Source organism: Quercus robur, chromosome 7 (genome assembly GCF_932294415.1).
Source record: "Quercus robur chromosome 7, dhQueRobu3.1, whole genome shotgun sequence".
In the NCBI taxonomy this organism is placed as follows: domain Eukaryota; kingdom Viridiplantae; phylum Streptophyta; class Magnoliopsida; order Fagales; family Fagaceae; genus Quercus; species Quercus robur.
The window spans coordinates 28,415,452-28,435,705 of NC_065540.1; the positions used below are offsets into that span (position 1 = coordinate 28,415,452).

Consider the following 20,254-nt stretch of genomic DNA (forward strand, 5'->3'; position numbering starts at 1 on the left):
GACAAGCATTAGTACAGTATTCTCAAAAGAAGCATTACTAATAATTATTCTCAAAAGAAGTACACCTTTTTTCTTGAGTCTGTGTATTGCTATCTTCTACTATATCCTTTTTTTTTTTCTTGTTATACTATTGAGTATTTGTTTCATAATAATTTTGGATTTTTGTCTTAAAGGTATAAGCATTTTAGACAAGCATTAGTACAGTATTCTCAAAAGAAGCATTACTAATAATTATTCTCAAAAGAAGTACACCTTTTTTCTTGAGTCTATGTATTGTTATCTTCTACTATATCCTTTTTTTCTTTCTAGTTATACTATTGAGTGTTTGTTTCATAATAATTTTGGATTTTTGTCTTAAAGGTATAAGCATTTTAGACAAGCATTACTACAATATTATATACAATGAACATAAGTGTGTGTGTATATATTAAACTAACATTCCTTGAGATTCATCGGAGTGGCTTCCCTCCAAATGTATGACACTCCCCTTTGAGGTTTCTATAAATGCAATAGATTAGTTCTTTCTCAATATCTCACACTATTACTACTTTATTATAATATTCTACTTTTTAAGAAAAGATTCTTACTCATTTGTCAAACCCCAATAGTGGAATATCATTTATTCAAACCTTAAGATAGAAATATATCATTTCTTCTATAGTTTGGGTGGGACTTTTTTGTTTTTTAAAATGGAATATTATGTTAAAAAAATCATGATTGGACTTAATTGTTGCATTTATTGAAACCTTAAGGGGGTGTGTTGTTTATACCAACATTTAGGGGAGAGTCATTTCGATAAAGCTCAAGGGATGGTGACCCATAATTTACCCTCTCTCTTTTTTTAATGGTAAATAACACACGCATGTATATATATTAAGACATGCAGACCCATTCAAGCTTTTGTGGCTGCTTTTACTAATAATTATTCACAAAAGAAGTACACATTTTTTCTTGAGTCTGTGTATTGTTATCTTCTACTATATCCTTTTTTTTTTCTTGTTATACTATTGAGTATTTGTTTCATAATAATTTTGGATTTTTCTCTTAAAGGTATAAGCATTTTAGACAAGCATTAGTACAGTATTATATACAATGAACATAAACTAGTGTGTGTGTGTATATATATATTAAACTAACATTCCTTGAGATCGGAGTGACTTCCCTCCAAATGTATGACACTCCCCTTTGAGGTTTCTATAAATGCAATAGATTAGTTCTTTCTCAATCTCTCACACTATTACTACTTTATTATAATATTCTACTTTTTAGGAAAAGATTCTTACTCATTTGTCAAACCCCAATAGTGGAATATCATTTATTCAAACCTTAAGATAGAAATATATCATTTCGTCTATAGTTTGGGTGAGACTTTTTTGTTTCTTAAAATGGAATATTATGTTAAAAAAATCATGATTGGACTTAATTGTTGCATTTATTGAAACCTTAAGGGGGTGTGTTGTTTATACCAACATTTAGGGGAGAGTCATTTCGATAAAGCTCAGGGGATGGTGACCTATAATTTACCCTCTCTCTTTTTTTAATGGTAAATAACACACGCATGTATATATATTAAGACATGCAGACCCATTCAAGCTTTTGTGGCTGCTTTTACTAATAATTATTCTCAAAAGAAGTACACCTTTTTTCTTGAGTCTGTTTATTGTTATCTTCTACTATATCCTTTTTTTTTCTTGTTATACTATTGAGTATTTGTTTCATAATAATTTTGGATTTTTGACTTAAAGGTATAAGCATTTTAGACAAGCATTAGTACAGTATTATCAAAAGAAGAATTACTAATAATTATTCTCAAAAGAAGTACACCTTTTTTCTTGAGTCTGTGTATTGTTATCCTCTACTATATCCTTTTTTTCTTTCTAGTTATACTATTGAGTGTTTGTTTCATAATAATTTTGGATTTTTGCCTCAAAGGTATAAGCATTTTAGACAAGCATTACTACAATATTATATACAAAGAACATACACTAGTGTGTGTGTGTATATATATTAAACTAACATTCCTTGAGATTCATCGGAGTGACTACCCTCCAAATGTATGACACTCCCCTTTGAGGTTTCTATAAATGCAATAGATTAGTTCTTTCTCAATCTCTCACACTATTACTACTTTATTATAATATTCTACTTTTTAAGAAAAGATTCTTACTCACTTGTCAAACCCCAATAGTGGAATATCATTTATTCAAACCTTAAGATAGAAATATATCATTTCGTCTATAGTTTGGGTGAGACTTTTTTGTTTTTTAAAATGGAATATTATGTTAAAAAAATCATGATTGGACTTAATTGTTGCATTTATTGAAACCTTAAGGGGGTGTGTTGTTTGTACCAACATTTAGGGGAGAGTCATTTCGATAAAGCTCAAGGGATGGTGACCTATAATTTACCCTCTCTCTTTTTTTAATGGTAAATAACACACGCATGTATATATATTAAGACATGCAGACCCAATCAAGCTTTTGTGGCTGCTTTTACTAATAATTATTTTCAAAAGAAGTACACGTTTTTTCTTGTGTCTGTGTATTGTTATCTTCTACTATATCCTTTTTTTTTTTTCTTGTTATACTATTGAGTATTTGTTTCATAATAATTTTGGATTTTTGTCTTAAAGGTATAAGCATTTTAGACAAGCATTAGTACAGTATTCTCAAAAGAAGCATTACTAATAATTATTCTCAAAAGAAGTACACCTTTTTTCTTGAGTCTATGTATTGTTATCTTCTACTATATCCTTTTTTTCTTTCTAGTTATACTATTGAGTGTTTGTTTCATAATAATTTTGGATTTTTGTCTTAAAGGTATAAGCATTTTAGACAAGCATTACTACAATATTATATACAATGAACATAAACAAGTGTGTGTGTGTGTGTGTATATATTAAACTAACATTCCTTGAGATTCATCGGAGTGGCTTCCCTCCAAATGTATGACACTCCCCTTTGAGGTTTCTATAAATGCAATAGATTAGTTCTTTCTCAATATCTCACACTATTACTACTTTATTATAATATTCTACTTTTTAAGAAAAGATTCTTACTCATTTGTCAAACCCCAATAGTGGAATATCATTTATTCAAACCTTAAGATAGAAATATATCATTTCTTCTATAGTTTGGGTGGGACTTTTTTGTTTTTTAAAATGGAATATTATGTTAAAAAAATCATGATTGGACTTAATTGTTGCATTTATTGAAACCTTAAGGGGGTGTGTTGTTTATACCAACATTTAGGGAAGAGTCATTTCGATAAAGCTCAAGGGATGGTGACCCATAATTTACCCTCTCTCTTTTTTTAATGGTAAATAACACACGCATGTATATATATTAAGACATGCAGACCCATTCAAGCTTTTGTGGCTGCTTTTACTAATAATTATTCACAAAAGAAGTACACCTTTTTTCTTGAGTCTGTGTATTGTTATCTTCTACTATATCCTTTTTTTTTCTTGTTATACTATTGAGTATTTGTTTCATAATAATTTTGGATTTTTCTCTTAAAGGTATAAGCATTTTAGACAAGCATTAGTACAGTATTATATACAATGAACATAAACTAGTGTGTGTGTGTGTATATATATTAAACTAACATTCCTTGAGATCGGAGTGACTTCCCGCCAAATGTATGACACTCCCCTTTGAGGTTTCTATAAATGCAATAGATTAGTTCTTTCTCAATCTCTCACACTATTACTACTTTATTATAATATTCTACTTTTTAGGAAAAGATTCTTACTCATTTGTCAAACCCCAATAGTGGAATATCATTTATTCAAACCTTAAGATAGAAATATATCATTTCGTCTATAGTTTGGGTGGGACTTTTTTGTTTCTTAAAATGGAATATTATGTTAAAAAAATCATGATTGGACTTAATTGTTGCATTTATTGAAACCTTAAGGGGGTGTGTTGTTTATACCAACATTTAGGGGAGAGTCATTTCGATAAAGCTCAAGGGATGGTGACCTATAATTTACCCTCTCTCTTTTTTTAATGGTAAATAACACACGCATGTATATATATTAAGACATGCAGACCCATTCAAGCTTTTGTGGCTGCTTTTACTAATAATTATTCTCAAAAGAAGTACACCTTTTTTCTTGAGTCTGTGTATTGTTATCTTCTACTATATCCTTTTTTTTTTTTTTCTTGTTATACTATTGAGTATTTGTTTCATAATAATTTTGGATTTTTGTGTTAAAGGTATAAGCATTTTAGACAAGCATTAGTACAGTATTCTCAAAAGAAGCATTACTAATAATTATTCTGAAAAGAAGTACACCTTTTTTCTTGAGTCTGTGTATTGTTATCTTCTACTATATCCTTTTTTTCTTTCTAGTTATACTATTGAGTGTTTGTTTCATAATAATTTTGGATTTTTGTCCTAAAGGTATAAGCATTTTAGACAAGCATTACTACAATATTATATACAATGAACATAAACTAGTGTGTGTGTGTGTATATATATTAAACTAACATTCCTTGAGATTCATCGGAGTGACTTCCCTCCAAATGTATGACACTCCCCTTTGAGGTTTCTATAAATGCAATAGATTAGTTCTTTCTCAATCTCTCACACTATTACTACTTTATTATAATATTCTACTTTTTAAGAAAAGATTCTTACTCATTTGTCAAACCCCAATAGTGGAATATCATTTATTCAAACCTTAAGATAGAAATATATCATTTCGTCTATAGTTTGGGTGGGACTTTTTTGTTTCTTAAAATGGAATATTATGTTAAAAAAATCAAGATTGGACTTAATTGTTGCATTTATTGAGACCTTAAGGGGGTGTGTTGTTTGTACCAACATTTAGGGGAGAGTCATTTCGATAAAGCTCAAGGGATGGTGACCTATAATTTACCCTCTCTCTTTTTTTAATGGTAAATAACACACGCATGTATATATATTAAGACATGCAGACCCATTCAAGCTTTTGTGGCTGCTTTTACTAATAATTATTCTCAAAAGAAGTACACATTTTTTCTTGAGTCTGTTTATTGTTATCTTCTACTATATCCTTTTTTTTTCTTGTTATACTATTGAGTATTTGTTTCATAATAATTTTGGATTTTTGTCTTAAAGGTATAAGCATTTTAGACAAGCATTAGTACAGTATTATATACAATGAACACAAACTAGTGTGTGTGTGTATATATATATTAAACTAACATTCCTTGAGATCGGAGTGACTTCCCTCCAAATGTATGACACTCCCCTTTGAGGTTTCTATAAATGCAATAGATTAGTTCTTTCTCAATCTCTCACACTATTACTACTTTATTATAATATTCTACTTTTTAAGAAAAGATTCTTACTCATTTGTCAAACCCCAATAGTGGAATATCATTTATTCAAACCTTAAGATAGAAATATATCATTTCGTCTATAGTTTGGGTGGGACTTTTTTGTTTCTTAAAATGGAATATTATGTTAAAAAAATCATGATTGGACTTAATTGTTGCATTTATTGAAACCTTAAGGGGGTGTGTTGTTTATACCAACATTTAGGGGAGAGTCATTTCGATAAAGCTCAGGGGATGGTGACCTATAATTTACCCTCTCTCTTTTTTTAATGGTAAATAACACACGCATGTATATATATTAAGACATGCAGACCCATTCAAGCTTTTGTCGCTGCTTTTACTAATAATTATTCTCAAAAGAAGTACACCTTTTTTCTTGAGTCTGTTTATTGTTATCTTCTACTATATCCTTTTTTTTTCTTGTTATACTATTGAGTATTTGTTTCATAATAATTTTGGATTTTTGACTTAAAGGTATAAGCATTTTAGACAAGCATTAGTACAGTATTATCAAAAGAAGAATTACTAATAATTATTCTCAAAAGAAGTACACCTTTTTTCTTGAGTCTGTGTATTGTTATCTTCTACTATATCCTTTTTTTCTTTCTAGTTATACTATTGAGTGTTTGTTTCATAATAATTTTGGATTTTTGCCTCAAAGGTATAAACATTTTAGACAAGCATTACTACAATATTATATACAATGAACATACACTAGTGTGTGTGTGTATATATATTAAACTAACATTCCTTGAGATTCATCGGAGTGACTACCCTCCAAATGTATGACACTCCCCTTTGAGGTTTCTATAAATGCAATAGATTAGTTCTTTCTCAATCTCTCACACTATTACTACTTTATTATAATATTCTACTTTTTAAGAAAAGATTCTTACTCATTTGTCAAACCCCAATAGTGGAATATCATTTATTCAAACCTTAAGATAGAAATATATCATTTCGTCTATAGTTTGGGTGGGACTTTTTTGTTTTTTAAAATGGAATATTATGTTAGAAAAATCATGATTGGACTTAATTGTTGCATTTATTGAAACCTTAAGGGGGTGTGTTGTTTGTACCAACATTTAGGGGAGAGTCATTTCGATAAAGCTCAAGGGATGGTGACCTATAATTTACCCTCTCTCTTTTTTTAATGGTAAATAACACACGCATATATATATTAAGACATGCAGACCCATTCAAGCTTTTGTGGCTGCTTTTACTAATAATTATTCTTAAAAGAAGTACACCTTTTTCCTTGAGTCTGTGTATTGTTATCTTCTACTATATCCTTTTTTTTTTCTTGTTATACTATTGAGTATTTGTTTCATAATAATTTTGGATTTTTGTCTTAAAGGTATAAGCATTTTAGACAAGCATTAGTACAGTATTATATACAATGAACATAAACTAGTGTGTGTGTGTGTGTATATATATTAAACTAACATTCCTTGAGATTCATCGGAGTGACTTCCCTCCAAATGTATGACACTCCCCTTTGAGGTTTCCATAAATGCAATAGATTAGTTCTTTCTCAATCTCTCACACTATTACTACTTTATTATAATATTCTACTTTTTAAGAAAAGATTCTTACTCGTTTTTCAGACCCCAATAGTGGAATATCATTTATTCAAACCTTAAGATAGAAATATATCATTTCGTCTATAGTTTGGGTGGGACTTTTTTGTTTTTTAAAATGGAATATTATGTTAAAAAAATCATGATTGGACTTAATTGTTGCATTTATTGAAACCTTAAGGGGGTGTGTTGTTTATACCAACATTTAGGGGAGAGTCATTTCGATAAAGCTCAAGGGATGGTGACCTATAATTTACCCTCTCTCTTTTTTTAATGGTAAATAACACACGCATATATATATTAAGACATGCAGACCCATTCAAGCTTTTGTGGCTGCTTTTACTAATAATTATTCTCAAAAGAAGTACAGCTTTTTCCTTGAGTCTGTGTATTGTTATCTTCTACTCTATCCTCTTTTTTTTTTTCTTGTTATACTATTGAGTATTTGTTTCATAATAATTTTGGATTTTTGTCTTAAAGGTATAAGCATTTTAGACAAGCATTATTACAGTATTATATACAATGAACATAAACTAGTGTGTGTGTGTATATATATATTAAACTAACATTCCTTGAGATTCATCGGAGTGACTTCCCTCCAAATGTTTGAAACTCCCCTTTGAGATTTCTATAAATTCAATAGATTAGTTCTTTCTCATTCTCTCACACTATTACTACTTTATTATAATATTCTATTTTTTAAGAAAAGATTCTTACTCATTTGTCAAACCCTAATAGTGGAATATCATTTATTCAAACCTTAAGATAGAAATATATCATTTCGTCTATAGTTTGGGTAGGACTTTTTTGTTTTTTAAAATGGAATATTATGTTAAAAAAATCATGATTGGACTTAATTGTTGCATTTATTGAAACCTTAAGGGGGTGTGTTGTTTATTCCAACATTTAGGGGACAGTCATTTCGATGAAGCTCAAGGGATGGTGACCTATATCTTACCCTCTCTCTTTTTCTAATGGTAAATAACACACGCACGTAATGAGTTTAGAATCTATGATCTCACATTTCTCTCATTATTATCGAAGAAAGGGTATTTTAGCTAAAAGCTTAGTGGCAGATGATAAGTAACTTATAGATAATATAACAAATTAGGGTTTATTCCAAGGCCCTTTGATGTCATTGAAAAAGATTCTGTTCTTCTTTTCCTCAAGTATTTTGTCGTAATAGAAAGGAGAGTAGCCCGTGACTTTGGAATAGATTTAGATTAGGCGTAGCTCACTTTCTAATGTCCCAAATGGGAAAACTGATGCATTTAGCATTTGAAACTGGATAAGTACTTAGGTTAGGTGAACTACACGTGGAAAACTACGGGGGTCACAATCAAGAGCATTTTGCAGTTGGATATTAGATAATAATGCGTGTTCTTCTATGTTAGTCATGCCTTTTGACTAGTCTAATATGTTTGTGCTTTCATCTTTTTCCCATGCTTAGTCAAATTTTCCTAACAAATTGAATGTGACACCAATGTCATCTTGGTTTAGGCTGGGAGTCCACGTTGCCTTTATGATGTTGGGGTGAAAAATGAGATCAGATGTGAGGTAATATCTATCAAAGCTCTGAACTTGTACCCGAAAAAACACAAAAGAAAATGAAGTGAAAAATATAACATGGAGTAGCTGAATGATTATAGAGATACTTTACTTTGTGTAGTTAGACTGGTTGGTTGGTTAGTTTTAGCAGTTAATGCTAGTTCTTGTGTTTCCCTGCCAAGCAGGCTATATTTTCTGTGTGGTTTGAATAACATTAATTTTAAGAAAAAAGAAGAAGAATAAGAGGGATCATAATTCATAAAGATGCTTTGGGGTGTTGATTTTTCTCTTCTACCTTGTTGTTAGTCTATAAGCATCTCCAATTATGAAAATGAAAAGTCAAGGCCTCACATGCCTAAGTGGAGATATGCTAGCTTTTGACCCTTCTATCGTCAGCTCGACACGTGGACAACATTACACCCGAATTCTCTCACGATTGATTTGATATAACAAGCTCTCTCTTATTAGCGCATAACTGGAGTGGAAATGAAACAGAAGGGTGATGTAGTACTTGGTCATGGGGCAGTAGTATAATAAAATATTTGATTATTCAAATTTCGACATGTGGGGTATTTGAATTTTAGATGAACAAGTTAACCCGAGAGAGCGAGTATATGTGGGAAAGCAAAGGAGGTGGAGGGAAGAACCTTTGCTTTGCTTTGCTTTGCATGTCACAAATGCTTTGTTTTGCGTCACATATGACGTTTCACTCACGCTTTAATTCAACCGATATTTTGTGCATGAAAGTTAAAGTGAAGGCCATTGTGGTCAGAGTAGACCAAACAAAGTGATTTCGAAGTATAATAAAATATCCAAATTCTTTTCAAGTCTTAAAGGAGGAGTTGGGATAATCATCAGCTTTTGGTCTTACTCATTCTTGTGCTTCCAAGACCTAATTATCTTTACAGCCATTTTGTCTTTTCTATCTTTTGTCCTAATCCAAGATTTCATCCATTGCTGAGCTACTTTATTTTCATTTTGCAAGTTTAGCAAAATTTTTTTGTTTGTTAATTATTTGGGAAAACCATGCCGTGCTCAAAATGACTGCCAACAAGTGTTACAAGAGAAGAAAAGTTGACGGATACTTATATCCTTTTATATATATATATATATATATATATATATATATATATATATATTTCCAGTGTCTTTCTTGGCTATTAGTTCAAACCATTTATGCTTTAATATTAATGCTGCTAAAACTTCAACCAAGTTATTTTTGACAATCCACAAACTACGCCATTGGCTGTTGTTTGAAATTGTCAAAGCCCTTTAGCAATAAAATATATATAATTATTGGTCAAAACCCAAAGATTGTATCATGGTAGGGAGGCAAATATGCATTACTGCTTGGTCTTTTTGGTTTGAGATGTTGGGACAAAACGCTGTGCACTAAGCTAATAATACCGTGGTTTAGAATGAAGCCTCATAATTTATTGATTATTTGCAGCAAGATCTGGTGAGGGACGTGACTAATATATATATATTAATTTGTGGTTTAGAGGTTTGAAACTTGTCTTTGTGAGAAACGTTCTTTGTTTGGTGTCTGTTACTATGATGACCAAATCGGAAATGACAAAGTGCACTTTGCTGCTGCTCCTCCACATCCCACGTGTGTGTTTGTTAACATAAAATTAATCCGAGGATTTACTATTGTTATTGTTGTACTTTGTCGTGTTTTCTTCCTACAAGATCCATACGGTGAATGTTAGTTTACAAAGCAGATCATATATTAGTACTGATTAAATTAAATTAAATTAATTTAAAGAAGGTATTATTCGTGCATGCTTGGAATATTTTGGTCAAAGTTGCAACAAGATAATACCTGCCACGCTTCAATCACTAATTAAGCTTTTAGGTGTGAAAGTTAAGCTGGCCAATTATAGCTTTGATTTCGTAGCTTAGTGCACCAAAACCAAAGAAAAATATCCACTTAATTCCAAAAAGCAACCTCAACGTAAATCTATTGGTTATGAACAACTATGGGATAAAATTTCATGTTTGAGTGGGTCCCAGATGACTTCATTGAGTTTGTGTTTTTCTGTTTTGTTTGTTTTTAAAATTAACCCATCTCCATAACATTAACACCTCAGCAAGAAGATCATAGGCTCGTCCCAAAGTATATGGGACTAAATTGTGAGTAGCACTATTATATTAACATCCCGTTTTATTACATTGATATTCCAACAAGAAAAGGACTTTTATTTTGTGGACTTAATCAAAAGTAGCATGACATAATTGAGTCGGCAACACGGGAAGGAACATTGTTATTATTATTAGTAAGTGCCAACCATGCCAATTTTTTTTTTTTTTTGCCAGTATGGTTTGGCAATTGGAACTTGGTAGTATCCTTTCCATACAAAAGTTTGGAATGGTGCACGAATCTCTCCCAGTGGAAAAAAGCATACTATGTTTCCTCTATATGCAAAATCAAACTCATATTATATGCCATCCACCTAATGTGACATGTAGCGGAAACACCTAGTATTGCCTTCTCGTTTATTTTTAAGTTCAAACTATGTAATAAAGATGACTCTTTTTTGTGTCCTACAAGATGGCTAATCAATCTCGACTCTTCTACTAGAGTATCGTGTGTTTTTTTGCTTTTCGCCCAATGATAGGGTGCATACAATAACTCTATATCATCAACAATTTTTACATCACTGCACATTCTTGGCGCGATAGTCACTCTATAAGTATAAGTTCTTGTGAATTGTGAGGGTCAAGAGCCGAAGTTTAAGTTTCCAGTAAGAAACTTCACACATATATACACTTAGATTATACTCTATAAAAATAAAATACAATTTTTACAAAACATTTTACAAACGTCAAGGCAGTGGTAAATTGTTAATAATAAATGATAAATTGATATTAGTGGTGCACTTAAATGAGAACAATTAACCACGTACTAAGATAAGCAAGGTCAACCCTAGGCCATGGCTTAGGCTTCTTACTAAAGATAGGCCCCAAAATGTGAGGGCCAATAAGAGATTTTTTTTTTTTTAATATGAGCCAAACAACCTTTTTTCCTCCACTTTTTAAGAGGCTCAAAGAATTGATTGATCCTAGAAATATCACAAATTTTATTATATGTCTTACGAATTGTTGTGTCACTAAGAAGTAATTTAAATAATCATTTATTATCTTGTCGAAGTGTCACTAATGACCAACAATATTCTTTTCCACATCATTTTGTAAATTTTTTGTAATAAAATTTGAAGTAGCTTAGTGTGGGGCCCGACAACAGATGGGCCAGCTCCACCTATTCACAGGGATACTTAAGGCCCAGGCCGAGGAGGATAGAAGTCCCAGCCCAATAAACACAAAGCACTAATGGGCCATAGAAGCTGCCGAGGAAGGTACAGCCCTCGGTTAGCCCAGAGCTACACTAAGGAAAGGGGTAAAAGCGGCAAAGGGATAATCTTGTAAGAAATATAAAATATCTAGGACAGGCTGCCCAAACTATCTGCCCTAGACGGAGCTTCGCCTCTCACAGAGTCGTGTCTCTTTAGCCTACTCAACCACTCCCAACAGCTCAGGTCTTAAACTGATGGGACAAGTGTCAGGCTAGGAAAGTTCGACCCTACACGTGGACGAAGGAAATTGAATGCATGCTAATATAAAAGGAAAATTTGCAACCTAAAAGAGGGGGATTTCTTCCGGAAAGAAAAAGACCTAAAGGGGTGAACACCTCTAGATCATACATGAACAACTCAACAAAACCACGGCTGAGTAAACATGACTTAGCCTTTCGACCCCACTCTCTACAAATGATATTGTACGGGTCCATTTACGTGTGAACCCAACCCTATTGTGGTCCAACGCGAATCGTGTCCTTACAATTGGCGCCGTCTGTGGGGAGGCTTGCATGTTAGCTCGAGCGGTGGCGAAGTTGAGCTTCTGTCGAACAAGGGGCTATGAAGGCGCCTATATCACCGGCGACATATTACTGATGTTCCAACATAAGCTCTTACTAGGGGCTACGTTCCACGTCGTCGACGACATAGACAAGCCTAGGGGCTTCAAACACCGGGCCAGCTCCCCCCACCTTGTTCGAAGAGCCAAGCCTTTAGAAAACAAGCAAATAAAAGGAAACCAAAGACAAGTTTTGGACAGAACCAAGGCCTTGCATGGTCCTCGGACCCAAGCCTCTGGGGAAACCAACTACTTAAAAAGCAAGTTTTGGACAGAACCAAGGCCTTGCATGGTCCTCGGACCCAAGCCTCTGGGGAAACCAAAGACAAGTTTTGGACAGAACCAAGGCCTTGCATGGTCCTCGGACCCAAGCCTCTGGGGAAACCAACTACTTAAAAAGCAAGTTTTGGACAGAACCAAGGCCTTGCATGGTCCTCGGACCCAAGCCTCTGGGGAAACCAAAGACAAGTTTTGGACAGAACCAAGGCCTTGCATGGTCCTCAGACCCAAGCCTCTGGGGAAACCAAAGACAAGTTTTGGACAGAACCAAGGCCTTGCATGGTCCTCGGACCCAAGCCTCTGGGGAAACCAACTACTTAAAAAGCATCACACAAGTTTTGGACAGAACCAGGGCCTTGCATGGTCCTCGGACCCAAGCCTCTGGGGAAACCAACTACTTAAAAAGACAAGTTTTGGACAGAACCAAGGCCTTGCATGGTCCTCGGACCCAAGCCTCTGGGGAAACCAACTACTTAAAAAGCATCACACAAGTTTTGGACAGAACCAAGGCCTTGCATGGTCCTCGGACCCAAGCCTCTGGGGAAACCAACTACTTAAAAAGCAAGTTTTGGACAGAACCAAGGCCTTGCATGGTCCTCGGACCCAAGCCTCTGGGGAAACCAAAGACAAGTTTTGGACAGAACCAAGGCCTTGCATGGTGTTCGGGTCCAAGCCTCTGGGGAAATCAACTACTTAAATGGAAGAGCTGTGTTACCTGGACTCTCTAATCTGCTTTTGAACCCTTAACACTAAAGGGACCAATATGGAATGGATTAACAAGTTTTCAAAAGCACCACCAAAGTCACGCAACGTTTGGTCGTGCTCTCAGATGAATTATTCAAAGTTCGTCACCCTCAGACGATATTCTCACACTCATTACAGAGTGTTCAATCGACATCTCGGTTAGTTTCCTAAGTTTGACTTATTACGAGTTATTATCATGTCTGTTAGTGTCCATAGATTAAAATTAGTTGAATCGGGTTTCAAGAGTCCTTGCCCTGAATACCGCCAAGGAGAAACACACACATGGAGTACACCAACTCACAAAGTAGTTTTATCAAAGGAACAACATTCAGAATAAATAAAGAAATCGTCATTTCTTACTAAAGCAAAAAGACAGTACAATGTACAATGAAAAGCTAGAACCGGTCTGTGTCAAAGTTCACTACATGACCAAAAGAGAGGAAGATACAGGAGAATAAGTAAAAGCCGAGGAAGTAGGTCAGAGGAGAAGTTGGCTACAGCTCCAAGACCTTGTTCTTCTTCAAAGCTCTCACTTGCCCACAACTCAAACAGCGAAAGAGATCCAACTTGAACCTGACACCATTGAAGAAAAGGTGTAGGGAGTTGAAGGTGGTGGGGCTTTCTCTAAATATACGCCTACCGCAAAGCGGAGGCGATGATGGAGGAAAACCCTTCTTCTGCCGTACCAAAACTCTGGCATGAACAGAACCTGCTTCGGATTTTGACTAAAAGAGGGGAAGATTCTTTTCCCTCTCGGCGGAGAGGGAGTATTCTCCTGAATTTGTGCTTCCTGTGCCCATGTCTTATTGTTGTAAGCCTCATGAAGACACGATGCTTTTGCGGCGGAGGAAGTTCTTTATTCCCAACCCTCGTTTTCAACATGTTATGCCAAGAAAGGAGAGCTCCGGATGTGGGGAGCGTGATGTGAGAGAAAACTGAAAGAAGGGGTGTTATATATAACGCAACCATCTCTCCCTCCTATGTATTTGAAAAGACAAGATGATGGTAGTCAACTCACGCAGCGTCCCAAGGAGCACTACAGACAAAGTGGTCTTGGCTCAACTTCCAACATCAACTGCAACCACAAGATTAAAGAGCCTCGTAAAGGCGCACTTCGGTCATCGTGACATCAGAGAGTACCACGTGGCCAGAAGTTGCAGAAATATCTCTTACTTCATAGGCTAGGTGGATGCGTGGACCCGGGGCCGCTTGGTGTAAGGGCCCAGGTACCTTGGCCGACGCTGAGCAGCGGCCATGGCCGAGGACAGTCACTTTCAGGCACCTCGGGAAATGCTCAAAGATAGGGGAAACCAAGTACTGATGCAGACATTGGTCTTGGACAGAACCTAAGGCTTGCATGGTCCTCGGACTCAGGCTAAAAGGGAAACCAAGTACTAGTGCAGACATTGGTCTCGGACAGAACCTAAGGCTCGCATGGTCCTCGGACCCATGCTAAAAGGTAAAACCCAATACCGACAAAACCCAAGCCTCGGACTCAAGCCTCCGGGGAAAAATCAAGTGCATAAGATAAAACGTATAAGTCCTGAACAAAGCCCGGGTTTTGCAAAGTCCTCGGACTCAAGCTTCTTTGGAAGTCAGCCGCCCTAATGAAGGGATTTTTTTCGGCTTAAATAATGGAAAAGGTTAATGCTCACGCCTCGTGGAGATGGCAGGGCAACCTAATGATCGTCAACCTAAGGAGGCCATTCATCCGAGGGGTAACATGTCCTCGGATAAATACTTCTCACACCTAATCGGACATTTGACACCCATCACTGCTGATTTTAAGATAAGTCTCATTCCTTACTGGTCGGACTGTTATATTGAATAATAATTTTGTTAAAATTATCGTGGCATCTTTTTATCAACGATTACTTTGTCCTTAGTTATTATTGATTCAAATGCTATACTATTATGCCGAGCAGCGCTTTCGCATTTGCTAGAATATATAAATAAGACATACGAAATAGAGTAACAGTAACTTTTATTGATGTGAAAAATTATTATTACAACGTACAAGGAAGGGCTTACACAAGCCTATACAAAAAATGAACTGCTAAAACAGTAACAACATTCGTAATACAAATAGATAAACCATTAGGTGTCTTCTGAACTCGCCTTCAAAGTCTCTCTGAAATCTATGCCTCAGTGCTGTTCATGTCAGGAGAAGATCCTTATACAAAAATAATGAAGGAGAAGGAAGAAGAATTAGAAGACATGGAAGCACTTCAACAAGCTCTTGTTGCTGAAGAAAGCAAGAGAAAAAGAAGATGGAGGACATGAGCGGGAAGGAGGAGAAGAAGAGAGAAGCAATGAAAAGAAAATAAAAGGAGCAAAAGAGGGAGAAGGGGAGCCTTATTAGGTATGCTCATGAGAGAGCAGATGGAGATGACAAGGGAGGTTTTTGACTCAGTCACACCGGAAATAGGATGTGACGAGCCCCTGCTTCGGATTTTGGCTAAAAGAATGGGGAGACAAACCTTGAGTCTCCACCACCCTTGCCCCGACCGAGCCATCTCAAGTTTCATTAAGGTAGGGTATTTCTGGGAAAGGAAGGATTCATTCATGGTTGATCACTATGGGGGACGTGTTATCAAATGAGGAATAACCAGAGGGAAGAGGCGGATTCTGAGAAAAGTCTAAGGGATTTGCATATGAGAGAATCACCTTCTTATCTTCTCTCTTTATATAGGGGAAAAGGACGAGGGTACGTGACACGTTCCGATCCTCTAAGAAATCTGCCAGTAAATGCAAAACCGTTTCGTTTCTCCAAGCTATCCTTAACCAATAGAGTTAAGAGGCCTCGTAAAAAGAAGACATTAAAAGCGCACTACGGCTAACCAAACGGAATAAACGCCTCACGCGTAAGTCAAGGGAATTATCACGTAGATCGGCGCATTACTTGGGGAGGTGAAAAGTCGCCGACGTTGATCAAGGGCCGAACTTAATGAGCCGCAATAAAGTCTCGGTATTATCAAAACCCACCTTTCCAACCGAGGAGTTGGATAGCAGGGTTTTGAGGGGCTATTGTGGGGCCCGACAACAGATGGGCCAGCTCCACCTATTCACAGGGATACTTAAGGCCCAGGCCGAGGAGGATAGAAGTCCCAGCCCAATAAACACAAAGCACTAATGGGCCATAGAAGCTGCCGAGGAAGGTACAGCCCTCGGTTAGCCCAGAGCTACACTAAGGAAAGGGGTAAAAGCGGCAAAGGGATAATCTTGTAAGAAATATAAAATATCTAGGACAGGCTGCCCAAACTATCTGCCCTAGACGGAGCTTCGCCTCTCACAGAGTCGTGTCTCTTTAGCCTACTCAACCACTCCCAACAGCTCAGGTCTTAAACTGATGGGACAAGTGTCAGGCTAGGAAAGTTCGACCCTACACGTGGACGAAGGAAATTGAATGCATGCTAATATAAAAGGAAAATTTGCAACCTAAAAGAGGGGGATTTCTTCCGGAAAGAAAAAGACCTAAAGGGGTGAACACCTCTAGATCATGCATGAACAACTCAACAAAACCACGGCTGAGTAAACATGACTTAGCCTTTCGACCCCACTCTCTACAAATGATATTGTACGGGTCCATTTACGTGTGAACCCAACCCTATTGTGGTCCAACGCGAATCGTGTCCTTACACTTAGTATTTCCCAAAAATTAATAGAAATCCAACCAAATCACAATTTAAGTAAATGAAAAATGCTTAACCACGTTTCTCAAAAAAAAAAAAATGCTTTACTACTATAAATTTCACTACAATATACTTACAAATTGATGTGGCAAGAATAGACTGGTGCCACTTAAACAACATAATAAATCAATGTGAATCAAATTTTTTTCTAATTGGTGATACTTCAATTTGTAAGACTTATGTGATAAAAATTTTAGTATCTCTAGCATTGCTCGAGTGAATTAGTCATATAAAAAAGTAAGAAGAGTAGATTTTAATTTTTTTTTTTTTTAAATTATAGTACACATAATTAACTAAATTGATGATTAATAAACTAAATATTATTTAAGTGATATTTAAATACACAAAAGATCATTTAAAGTTTTCAGCTGAGAGCCTCAGATTGTATTGGGTCGGCCTTAAAGGCAAAAACCTGAGTATGTGATTGAAGGTGATTAAATACCCGGGGGAAGCCAATTACTAAGAATATGGAAACTTGAAATTGGAAGATAGATGACCCAAAGTGGGTTCAGTAGTGTTTGGTTAAATGGTTCAACTCACATAGATAACTTGTTTTAATTTTTAAAAGCAATATGCCGTGAGGACCCCCACGTGGATTGGAATATTCCAAAACATGAATGAAGTGAGTTGATTGATGATCTCAACTCAACTCACTAAGGGTCTGTTTGGATAGAACTTATTTTGCTGAAACTGAAAATTGAAAACTGAAAACACTGTAACAAAATAATTTTTAAATGTGTGAATAGTACCGTGAGACCTATTTTTAATGAAAAATTTGTTAAAAAGTGAAATTTGTGGGTCCGTGAACAGTGTACGGATCACTGTTCACGGACAAAAAGTCAACAAGTGCGACTACCAAAAAAAAAAAAAAAAAAGGCTGAAACGCGTTGAAAGCAAAATGTGGACGCAAGAAGCCGAATCCAAACAGTCACTAAGTCTCAAAATTTCTAGGAACACGACTTAATCCAAATTTTTGCCACAACCATTTACATAGCAAAATTGTGAGTCGTGAAAAAAAAATGAGTAAGTCTACTGCTATAACAATTTTCATAATTTTGGTTACAATTTTTTTATGTTAAGTTGTAAGTGGTAGAAAAAAATGATGAATCCATAATCCTACTACTAATAAGTCACCATGTGGATCAATTGTGACAAAACTGTGAAAATTATTGTAATACTAGATTTATTAGAAAAAAAAAATATATAAATATATATATATATATATCAAGTTTAAGTAAAAATGATAAATAATCCATCACAATTTGTCATATATAATATAATAACTGTGGCAAAAATTATGACAGTACGCTCACTAAACCTTGTTTCTTGGAGAAAGTTGGGCCCATAGCCATACAGCTTCTGACACACTCTTATCCGGTTGAGTTACACCATCCTTGGTTTCTCCTTTAATTTTATTTTTTGGGGTTTCTCTTTCTCCTTGAGTCCTTGTTGTTGCTTCTCTTCAGTGTCCGCATAACTATTATGGTCATGAGCTCATTGCCGAATGGTAGTAAAATATTTTGTCTATGGTATACTTAACAAGAAAATTGGGCATTTCTCAAATTATTAAGGACAAAGACAAAGATCGTGGACTTGTACTTTATAAATTTTGAGAGAGTTTTCTTTTTAGCAAAGAAAGTAGGGTTTAATATTGAATTTTGAAGAGGGTTTTAACCATAAATTTCACATCTCCTAAGTTAACAGTTTATCATTAATTTTCATATGAACCTATCATTGACACTATTATATTAACTATCTCTAGATTTGACAATAAACTGTTAACCTATCATATGAGTGTGAAATTTATTGTCATTTTTAATGTATCTCTAGATTTATTGTTGTATTTGAAAAATCTTATCTTATTTTTTAATAAAATATTATATAAAATAAATAATTTGATATAGAATTTTTTTTAAAAAAAATATGTAAAATAAAAATAATAAACTCGATCTTATGCTAAAATAGGAAAAAAAAAATAGTTGTATAATATCCCAAGGCTCAAATAGTGTTAAAACCATATAGATCTATCCTTAGACTCTACGGCTCATATATTAACCTCTAGGTTTCGTCACACAATAAAGATGTCATCTTAGACTTTAGACTTTATATTGTGAACATGCATGATGCATCAAACTGAACCGACGTTACCACAAGTAAAGCACTAAAAATAAAATAAAATAAATAAAAAAATCAATAACGGTTGTCAAACATAAACTGAGGACACGATGATGATGATGATGAGGACGAGGAGTAGAACAGTAGTACAGTAGCACGCATGCGCTTTGCCAAAAACTAGGTTTGTGGGGGCCCACTGCCGAGAGTAGGTGTCATGTTTTCATACGAAGAAGATGAATAAATTAACCCTCATTTCATCATCAACCAACTTTTTGTGTTGTCCTCAGCCGCCATATCTTTCTTTTCCATACTAATCTACTCCTATACGTGAACGTGAACAACAATAAATAATAATGCAAAATAAACGACAAAAGAGTTGGACTCAATTTAAACCAATGGCTTAGCATTAGCCAGCAGACTAAACTCTTCCTTACTTCTCTTCCTTCCTCAAACTCGTTAATAAGGCATTCACATTTTTTTTCTTTCCTTTATTCAAACTCGTTATTAAGGCATCAATTTATACAAAAAAATCATGTTTATTTTAGTATAAGCCATAAGATAATTTTTTTTTTTAATTTACACAATCACTTTTCAAAAATGCTCACATTAAATTATCTATTCTATATATATACTATTTTATTTAAATGACTTATTTTCATTTTTTTATTATTATCTTCATAAAAAGAAAAAAAGTGAGATAGAAAATCAAATGAAAGCAAGAGGTGAGAGAAAAAAATTAAAATAATAACTTACAAAACTGTAATAATTATGGATATTGGTTAATGTAGGAGGATTAGGTAAAATGTGGGTTTTATTTTATTTTTTTAATTTTATATAAAATGTTGTTAATCAATAGTTACACACGAGCGTGCGTTAAAACTAAAAACTAAAAAGATGTGTGTAGTGAGTGTAGTGGTACCCTAGGCTTAGAGTCTCCAGCTGGCAAATTTAAAGGCATACAAAAACAAACAAAGGCGGGGCCAGGTTGCTTATAAAGTAGTGGGGCCCATTCTGAAAATGCAACTGATCCATATTCCTAACATGACTGACTACA

General features: G+C 34.7%; 1 protein-coding gene across 1 annotated transcript in view; it reads left to right on the forward strand.

Moving 5' to 3' along the window:
- LOC126693017 (pentatricopeptide repeat-containing protein At5g15010, mitochondrial-like) overlaps nt 1-8,644 on the forward strand; it is a 30,051-nt gene extending 21,407 nt beyond the window's left edge. The window contains exon 2 of the mRNA XM_050388868.1: nt 8,408-8,644. The gene's annotated coding sequence lies outside the window, so the exon portion shown is untranslated. The remainder of the gene's footprint in view (nt 1-8,407) is intronic.
- Nucleotides 8,645-20,254: the final 11,610 nt, after the last annotated feature.